This window comes from Taudactylus pleione, unplaced genomic scaffold (genome assembly GCF_031769625.1).
Source record: "Taudactylus pleione unplaced genomic scaffold, aTauple2 ptg000083l, whole genome shotgun sequence".
NCBI lineage: Eukaryota > Metazoa > Chordata > Amphibia > Anura > Myobatrachidae > Taudactylus > Taudactylus pleione.
The window spans coordinates 12,091,137-12,100,543 of NW_028284485.1; positions in this window are offsets into that span (position 1 = coordinate 12,091,137).

Below are 9,407 nucleotides of genomic sequence, written 5' to 3' on the forward strand. Positions count from 1 at the left end.
TAAAACTCACTTCTAAAAACTCTCACTTTAGTAAATTTACCTCTAAGTCTCCAGTTGTATGGCAGGCAGTAAGTCTCCATTTCAAATGACCAAGTACAGAACATACAGGTACCATCAAGTTATATGCCCTTTGCTACTTTTCTCAATAAGTCTGGAGTGTAGAGCAGCTGGGTGCAGCTGTAGAGAACATTTCATTTTAAACATAGTGGAAAACCTGTGCCATATTTGGCAATATTTGTACATTTCCTGGGGGGCTAAGCCAAATTTCTTGGTCAAAAGGAAGCAGGGCATTTCTAAATCATTAAGAGTGGGTTAATATTTAATAATTATATTAAAGGTATAAAATTATTAATTGGTGTAAAAAAAGGTATTTTGTAAAATGGGCAACATTTATTATTTTCTTATGTGGACACCATTTATATAGTGTAAAATAATAAAGTTTGTTTCTGTCATTAATTTAAAAAAATACACTAATTAAAACTAATTTATAATGCTGCTTTAATATAATTAGTGTATTAGAAAGTCGTACATATTATTGTTATCTTAATAAATTTAAACATGAGTTTTGCCCCCTAATATATGAATAGAATAATATTGTGCACATAAGATAAATATTACCGTTATTAACATTCTTATTCAATACATAATGATTGCCCTCATTATGAATGTATGATGTATAAATGATTCATCACCTACTGATTGACCAGATAACTAAACCAGCAAGCTTTCTAAGCTATTTCATTTGTCACAATTACCTCTGTGGTTTTTGGCAGTAGTTTGCAAAACCACCTCTTGATAAATTAAATAGTTTCGATACTTCACATGTAAAATAAATCAGGATGATATGAGTTTAGTGACATCTTCTAAACTGTTTTCTTGGTGATTTTTGTTTTAGAAAGGTGTTGTGAAAATCATCAGAAAATCTGCTAAAAAACTATTGGTTTTGCAAAACCAACACAGAGAAAATGTTCCCTCATTTTCTTCATCAGGAATCAGGAGAGATTTTTTGAGTTTTTTATTTAAAGTGATTACATTCATATTCTAAATTCCTAAGATAATTCTATGGCAGATTTCATTAATACTAAGATGCCCATTTGCAGTGCCTTGAAGTGGTGCAGTTCCATCTATGTGCACCATCCAAACTTGCAACTACTCCATGTAGGTGCAGTTTCTCCTGTTTGAGGGTTGTGCATCTTTAATACAGTCACTTACAATAACATGCCTGCACCTGCTTAGACACCACCCTGTTACCTCCCAGGTTTGCCCTCTAAATTAGACAGACCGTGCATATGATTATTTTCTTTTTCTAAAAGCTGACAATAAATACACATGTGACATGTGGCTGGGAAACATGTGCAGACTTAAAACATTGGACAACTGCATGTGTTATCAACAGTGCATGTGACTCAGGATCAGGCCCAAATGTCAACAGAAAGGCTGCTTCACAACCTGGAACCTTGGTGAATTAGGAAAACTGTGCAAGTGGATTGAATGTGAATAGCTTCTCAGAGCCATAGCTTTACTTTTGATCCCAATAGCTAACTTTACTGTCTGTTGCTTTATACAGTATATGGCTGTGCTACAGTGCCTTTGTATATTTAAATTAGAGATGAGCGGGTTTGGATTTACTCGGTTTTACTCGGATCTCAAAACGGCATTTTATTGGCTATCGGCTATCATGTGTTTTGGATAGCCAATAAAATAAATCTGAACTAATCCGAACTTGTGGTAAAATGGCGATAAGAACCGAGTAAATCCGAACCCGCACATCTCTAATTTAAATACCTATTTAAACATTTAGAGTTAAATGTAATAGAGTGCAAGCTGGTGCCACTGTGGGAATACATGCAAATATTCCCATATTTTTAAGTCAGCTAGCATGTTAAATGCAAAACCATCCTGGTTTTGCCTATAACATGCTTGCTGCTTTAAAAATAAACTTTTATGTACATTTGCATTATAGGGTCTCATATGTTTACAAATACTGTATTATGCTAAGTTAAGTTTGTTTAACTATTTTGTACATTGAGCTCAATCTTTTAATCATTTGGAGTAACTTATCTACAAATTCAAACAAGATTTTTTTTTTCAGTTTTAAATTTGTGTAAAATGCCAGGTATGGCTACCTAACTCTTATGTTATATGGTTTTCCTAGGTGCCTAACCTTTTCTGTTAAGATTTGTAGAATACATATGTGTCCTGCTACATCTTTGCTCCATACACCATGTAGAATGCCATGCTAGTCACGTCCAGCTGTGCCGCTACTTGACAATGTATATCGCAGCATGCTGCAGTAAGGCACAACGGAAAAACCGGAGTGTATAGTACAACTTTCTATCCACCAGATATTGGTTTTTCTAACCTGCACAGCACATGCATCAAATAGCCAATAAAGCTTTTGTAATGCTGTCTGCTGATTGGCTGACAGAACCTGTCATTTATTACGCTTTACAGTAGTAATGGACTGCGTTTTTTCATGAATGCAGGATTAAATAAAGACAGAGCAATTCAAGTTCAATATTCTTAAGGAACTCTGCTGAACTTAATAAATTGCTCCCAACTTCCCACCACCTGTCATTTCTATGCTACTGTATAGTATGCCACCCAGCAGCATTTTGCATTAAAGCACTATTGACATTGTATTGTACACTTTATTTGCTGTAAATTTGCATGCTGATCATCATAAAGTACACAACAGGTGTGGCTCTTGATACAGCTGGCATGTGTGTTCGAGTGATTAAGATGAGTGCCCTATAGAGTTGGTGCCTCGGGTTAAAGACCCAGAAAAGGACAATGGGATTTTGTATTCATATCAGTAATTTAACTTTTGTTATTTTTTTTAAATCTTCACTACAGGAATATATAAGTAATAAATAATTTGGTGTGTGAGCTCTGTCACTTATACAAACACATATTTGCATTGCCCAGAAGACACACACCCAGAATTAAATAAAGAAAGAGCAATTCAAGATCAATTTTTCTTAAGGAACTCGGCCAAACTCAATACATGGCTCTCAACTTCCCACCACCTGTCATTTCTATGCTACTGTATTCCACCCACCTGCATTTTATGCTGAACCACTACATTGCATGCTGAACATCATACCGTTCATAAAAGGTGGCATGTGTGGTCAAGTGGGTAAGGTGAACATCTTACAGAGTGGGTGCCTTCAGTTCGAGGCCTGGAAAGGGACAATGTAATTTTGTACATCAGTATTTTTCTTTCTCTCTTAATTTTTAATCTTCACTAAAGGAATAAATAAAGAAAAAAAATAATTTGGTGTGTGAATTCTGTCATTTATAAAAAATACATATCGGCATTGACACATATCTGCAAGACATACACCAAGCATTAAATAAGGACAAGGCAATTCAACTAAGGCAATTCAAGTTCAATATTCTTAAGGAACTCTGCTGAACTTCCCATCACTTGTAATTTGTACTGTATGCTACCCAGCAGCATTTTATGTTAAACTGCTATTCAGTAGACATTGTATTGTGCACGTTACAGTTTGTACTGCTGACCTGCATCAAGTATCCTAACATCCTGATTCTTACTCTGTGTACTCATTCCTGATAATATGGCAGCTTGCTGTAGACCATATTCTAGGGATGAGCTGTGTTGGTGAGACAAGTTGCTCGCCAACAATATTGAAAAACAGTGGGTGTAAATGAATGCATGCTGTGACATTATGTTTAAATATGGCTTGCCCCAAATGGTGTGCTCACTTCAAAGGTGGTGGAACAATTTAGTCCAGAGGTTCCCCCGGTGGCTGCAGAGTCTAAGGGCCCAACTTACTAGTACAGTACATTATATGGCCAATCGGTATCTTCCATAGCAGCATACTGTTTAGCTTATTGTACTGTAAATGATAATGTTGTGAGGTAAGGTCAATATATAGGGAGGCTATGGTTAGAATCAGAATCAGATTTACACACATACTGTACTGTACCATACTGTATCATACAGTATACTGTATATGATTTGGTTCTTAGTTTTGACTATAAAATTATTACAATAACATAAACATGATATGAATAATACAAATATGATATTTATACTTTAAGTTACAAATACTGTACTTGATTGTATTTTCTTTGTATTATTCTATTAATTTTATATTCAGAACTCTGGAGAGTATTGGAGTATGACAGGCAAAGCTCTGCTTCCTCTGCCTACCCTGACCACACTTCACTGGTAAATGAGCTCTTTGTAAGTGACATAATATAATGTGAATAAGATACAGTACACCACTGTGTCACGTAATGTGAATAAAGGGCAGTACTGTGACATACACTGTAAAGTGGATAAGATGTACTACTGTGACATAACTTGATGTAACATTTATAATCTGCAGTACTGTGACATGACATGAATAAGGTTCACTTCTGTGTGAAGTAACGTGAATAAAGAGCATTACTGTGTTGTAAAATGAATAAGCTGCACTACGGTGGCTTATTGTGAATAAAGTGCACGGCTACTACTACTACTACTACTACTACTACTACTACTGTCACCCTGCTTTCCACTGCATCCAGGTGAATACTGCATCATCTATCATCAAATCACACCTTAAGGTATAGTAATGTTCATTCTAACACCCTTGGCCTAGTCAGTGAGGTGGACATATCATTTTTTGAAGGGCAAATTTGTAGATGTGATGTATCATTACAGCTACAGCATTTTTAATATAATTACAATTTTTATTATAGTACAGTATGCCATCCTCTGTGCTGTAGGCCATGCAACATTTTAGTTTTCTTCTTTGTACAGAACATTCTGTAATGTAATGTATAATATTTACATCCTTTAGAAGATATGGTCTTCAGAACTGGACACAGTATTCCAGATGTGACCGTCCCAATGGCCTACTATAAAGTACATTCAGCATACAGTGGCATTATTACTGTTCTTCTTTTAACTTACTTAAAGTCATTGTGTTGTACTGTAGAATTGTGGCCAAATTGCTTACAAATATTGTCCAGTATTTACAGTACTTGTAGTTGCATGTGGCCAATATTTTTTTCTTGTACTGTTTGATACAGTATTCAATTCTCATACAGTATGTACAGTATTTCAGTATACAGTATTTGTTTGTGGTGTTGAGGGTTCCAGTAAAGAATTGCACAGAACAATAGTGATTTACTATATTTGTTTCTAAATGATTCTAAGGCAAACTTAAGGTACAATGTTATTTTTCCACAGTCCAGACACCACCAAGCCAACCACCACCTCAGGCCCACTGAGACCACTGGAAAGCTGGTGCCATCAGACTTACCCAAACCAGTAAGTAATCTCCAATTTCTCCCTTGCTCACCTTTCTTTCTAGCTTTATCATGTACTGAGTGTTTTTGTGGGGTTTACTGTTATTCTCCCTCCTCTACAGTGCCTTGTTAAAACCCTAGATATATTTAAAAGTTTTCATCATGTCCAACTTTCCATTCTCAAACAAACAAACCCCACCACCATAACCCCCAGCTGTCAGACCACACCATACTCTAAGTATGATGGAGAGGGGGAAAGAAAAGTACAGTACTTCACTGTGCAGTACAAATTGAAGAAAAGTACAGTCACAAAACACAATGTTCTGTAAGTACAGTACTTATTGCCGCTGTGGCCTTCCTGCGGATCTTCATAAGAAGGGTGCCACATCTGCCGATCTGCCGGTGCTGTCGATGTTCTGTAAAAACAAATCCAATTATTGTATTGTACAGTATATCCATATTTTATACTTTTAATAACCATAGAGCAGTCAAGTAGTGTTTTTGCTACAAATGTATTTAAGTAAACAAAACCCACACACAATAGTCCCTTCATGAAAAAGAAACACTGTCAGCTTAAAAAAACACAATAGTTACCCCATAAAAAAGACAATATACCACCAACAGGGTAAAAAATAAATAAATAGACTACTGTAGTCCCCAGAAAAAATATTTAAAAAACACATAAACCACAGTAATTGACCAATATACAGTATTAGTCAGTATATTGTACTAGATTTCATAATTAAATAGCTATTTTAAACCCAATTAAGTATAATTTTATAACAAATATCCAGATTTGTTAATTTAAATATAATGCATATAGTAAGGTATAAATAACTATTATTTACATAATAAATATTAAACATTTTGGGGATTATTTTAAAAAAGTTTAAAACAGTATTCAGTAATGGACATCTAATGGGAACGGTTATCTGTTGCAAGCCAAGCAGTAGCATAGGTATACACATTTTAATGTTTTGAACAAGTTTAATGATATTCTGAAGCAGTTCAGTTAGCGTATGGTAATCCTTGTTCTGAACTTGAACCACTGTACAGCATTCTGAGCAGATGCTCTTGACGCAGAAGCATCACATGTGACTATGGGAAAGCTTACATCAGATGTGACCCCAGCTTGACTTGGTCCCATCTGATATGACCATGCATGCCAGGAAAATAAAGTACAACATAAATGTAATACAGTAAAAAAATATATAAATAATTAAATAAATAGTAGTATACTGTACAGTACTGTATCTCTACACAGCTTGGCTAGACACTTCTGCAGCCTATCCTGACCCCTTCTCACAAAGTCACTCTATCTCATTTGTAAGGACCTTATGGTACTATCCCTGCCCAACTGGAAGAGGATGTCACAGCAGACCCTAGCTTAGGCCCTCCAGTTTTCATCTTTGTCAGGGGCCTGTCTCTGCCACACTAGAATGATGAGCTCAGATTTACTGGATCTCCTCATCTTGGCAGCCATGTTGAGACTAAATTAACACATGTGATGCAGTCAAATATTCACCAATGTCGGGATGCCACTGTGGATCTGACACGTGTAATTTGACAATGTCTTCACACCAGGTTCAAAAGTATTGAACCTAATTATCTCTCTTTATGAAAAACTTCCATTGCATTGTACAGATGGCCCTGTAATGTATACAATATAGCAGAAATGCCAAGTGGTGGCAATTTGAGAGCAATGTATTGAGTTCGGCAGAGTTCATTAAGAATACTGAACTTGAATTGATCTGTCTTTATTTAACTCTGGATGTGCGTATTCTGTCCAACACAGATATGTATTTTTATATATGACAGAACTCACATACCAAATGATTTATACTCTTTTTAATCCTCTAGTGAAGTTTAAATAAAACTGATGTACAAAATGACATTGTCCATTTCTGGGCCTTGAACCCGAGTCACCCACTCTGTAAGGTGCTCAGCTTAACCACACACCCACAAGCACCAGCTATTTAAAGAGCCACACATGTTTTGTTTGTGATGTTAGGTGTGCAAATTTAAATCAGGTAAATTGTACAATACAATATCAATAGCAGTTAATGTCAATGTCATTAGCGGTTTATAGTCTAATGAAGCTGGATGCCATAATAAGGAGACTTATGAATGAGTAAAGTGTGGAGAAATGCATAAAGTTGAGCAGAGTGCTTTAAAAGTATTGAACCTGAAATTATCTCTCTATATGAAAAACTGCCCATATGTCTTTAGTAGCAACAGTAAACAGTACGATGGTCTGTAATAAGTATAAGGTCTATAGTGGATTAGTCTTGACACAAAGTGATCATTTCAAGCACCTGAGCAGTTTAAATGCACTCCATGACGTACTCCTATATTATGGAATTTTTAAGGTATTAAGTAAGAGTAGAAATTAAGTTGGTGTGAAATCAAAAGGCTGTATAAAATAGATTTTTTTTCTGGATTGTAAATATTTAGGATGAACTGACAGGTTTTTGTAAAAAAGTTTTTTTAAGCTTGGTAGACAGTCTCCTGATTTGTTTAGTAGTCTTAAAGGGATAAGTGTGAAATTAACTTCTCATGAATTCTGTATTCGAATTGGATAACATTAAACTCTGTGAGTACTAAGATAGTTACCATCTTGGACATTGTTTTGTGTGTACTTCTACATATGACACATCATGTATGCTGGGATATTACTAAGCATCTTCTGCTTAGGAATTTTATTTTTGAAGATATTTGAATTGGACTGAATAAACATTATCTTACTTCAATAGACACCTAAATCTGCTTGTATCCTATGATTACCAGAGTAGCACAAAATGTTATTCCATCCTCCAGCTGTTTTGAGGTTGATCCCAGTATCTCCAAGTTCAAACCCTATGTCTGCTACCAAGCACGGTACTGTAGGAGTTGCAGAAGCATGATTACATTATTAGATGCTTTTTCTTCACTTCATTGGTTATATATATATATATATATATATATATATATATATATACACAGTACATGAAAATATATAGTGTCCTTTACTTGTATGGTGCCACAGGGTGTCTGCAAAACTTTATAGAGTGCATAAACCTTGACTATATGAACAGAACTAGAAAAAGATTATTTTCTCTAGAGACATTGCTGAACATGGACAAGGTTTTTTAAAATTTCTGATGACCAGTGAGTGAAATTCTCTCACTCTGGGGCTCACTACAAAAGGGGCGGCTGTCGATGTTGATCGACAGCTCACCCCATTTTGTAGGCATGGCGGGGGGGGTGGTTTCACAAACAGAGGCGTTCCAATCCTTGCCATTTGTGGGTAGCCCCACTGACATCACCAGTGATGTTAGTGGAAGAGCTTTCGGCTATTAGAGCTAAAAGCTCTCTGAGGCTTGCGGCAAATGAGACCCTACCACAAGGATCTCGTCACAAGCCCCGATGGTCGCGATGGTCTTGACCATCGCAACCATCATCCTGGTTGCTCGATAAGGCTGTGGGTGGTAACAGCCTAGCGAGCGGCCACAAGGCCAGATCTTTTTTTAAGATGTGGCCGCCCTCATTCAGAGTGAGTGCTCGCATTTTGCAAGTGGCTCTGAATGAGGTCCATTGTGTACTTGTGAGCTATAGGAGATGGTAGTGCTGTCAATAGATAATGCAATTGAGATAGGTAAGGTTATTCAGGAGGGTGGGAAGATCATCAGCTCAGTCTTAGACATGTAAAGTTTAAGAAAGCATAGGATAGCCAGGAAGATATAACATATATACATTCCAGTATTCCTTTTGTCATGTAATTTATTGAAGCCCTTGAGTCCCACATATACTCTGCTCCTTTATATATATATATATTTATATATATATATATATATATATATATATATATTCATTACATACCTGGTACAGGGAGGGATGATGTGCCATGAAAAGAGGGCATGGCCGGGGGCTCTGAGGGGAGGGTGCAAGAGGTGCAGACTGCCTTGTCCTGTGTGCAGTGCCAACTCCCTCACAGTGTCCAGAGCCAATTGCTGCACTTAATACAAAAGTGCAGCACCTGGCTCCTGCACTGAGGGGGTGTCTGCACCTTGGTGTCACCCACGGTTGCGGCCCACACACCATGCACCCTCCTTGTGATGCCACTGTGTATATATATATATATATATATTCAGAAATAAAAGTGA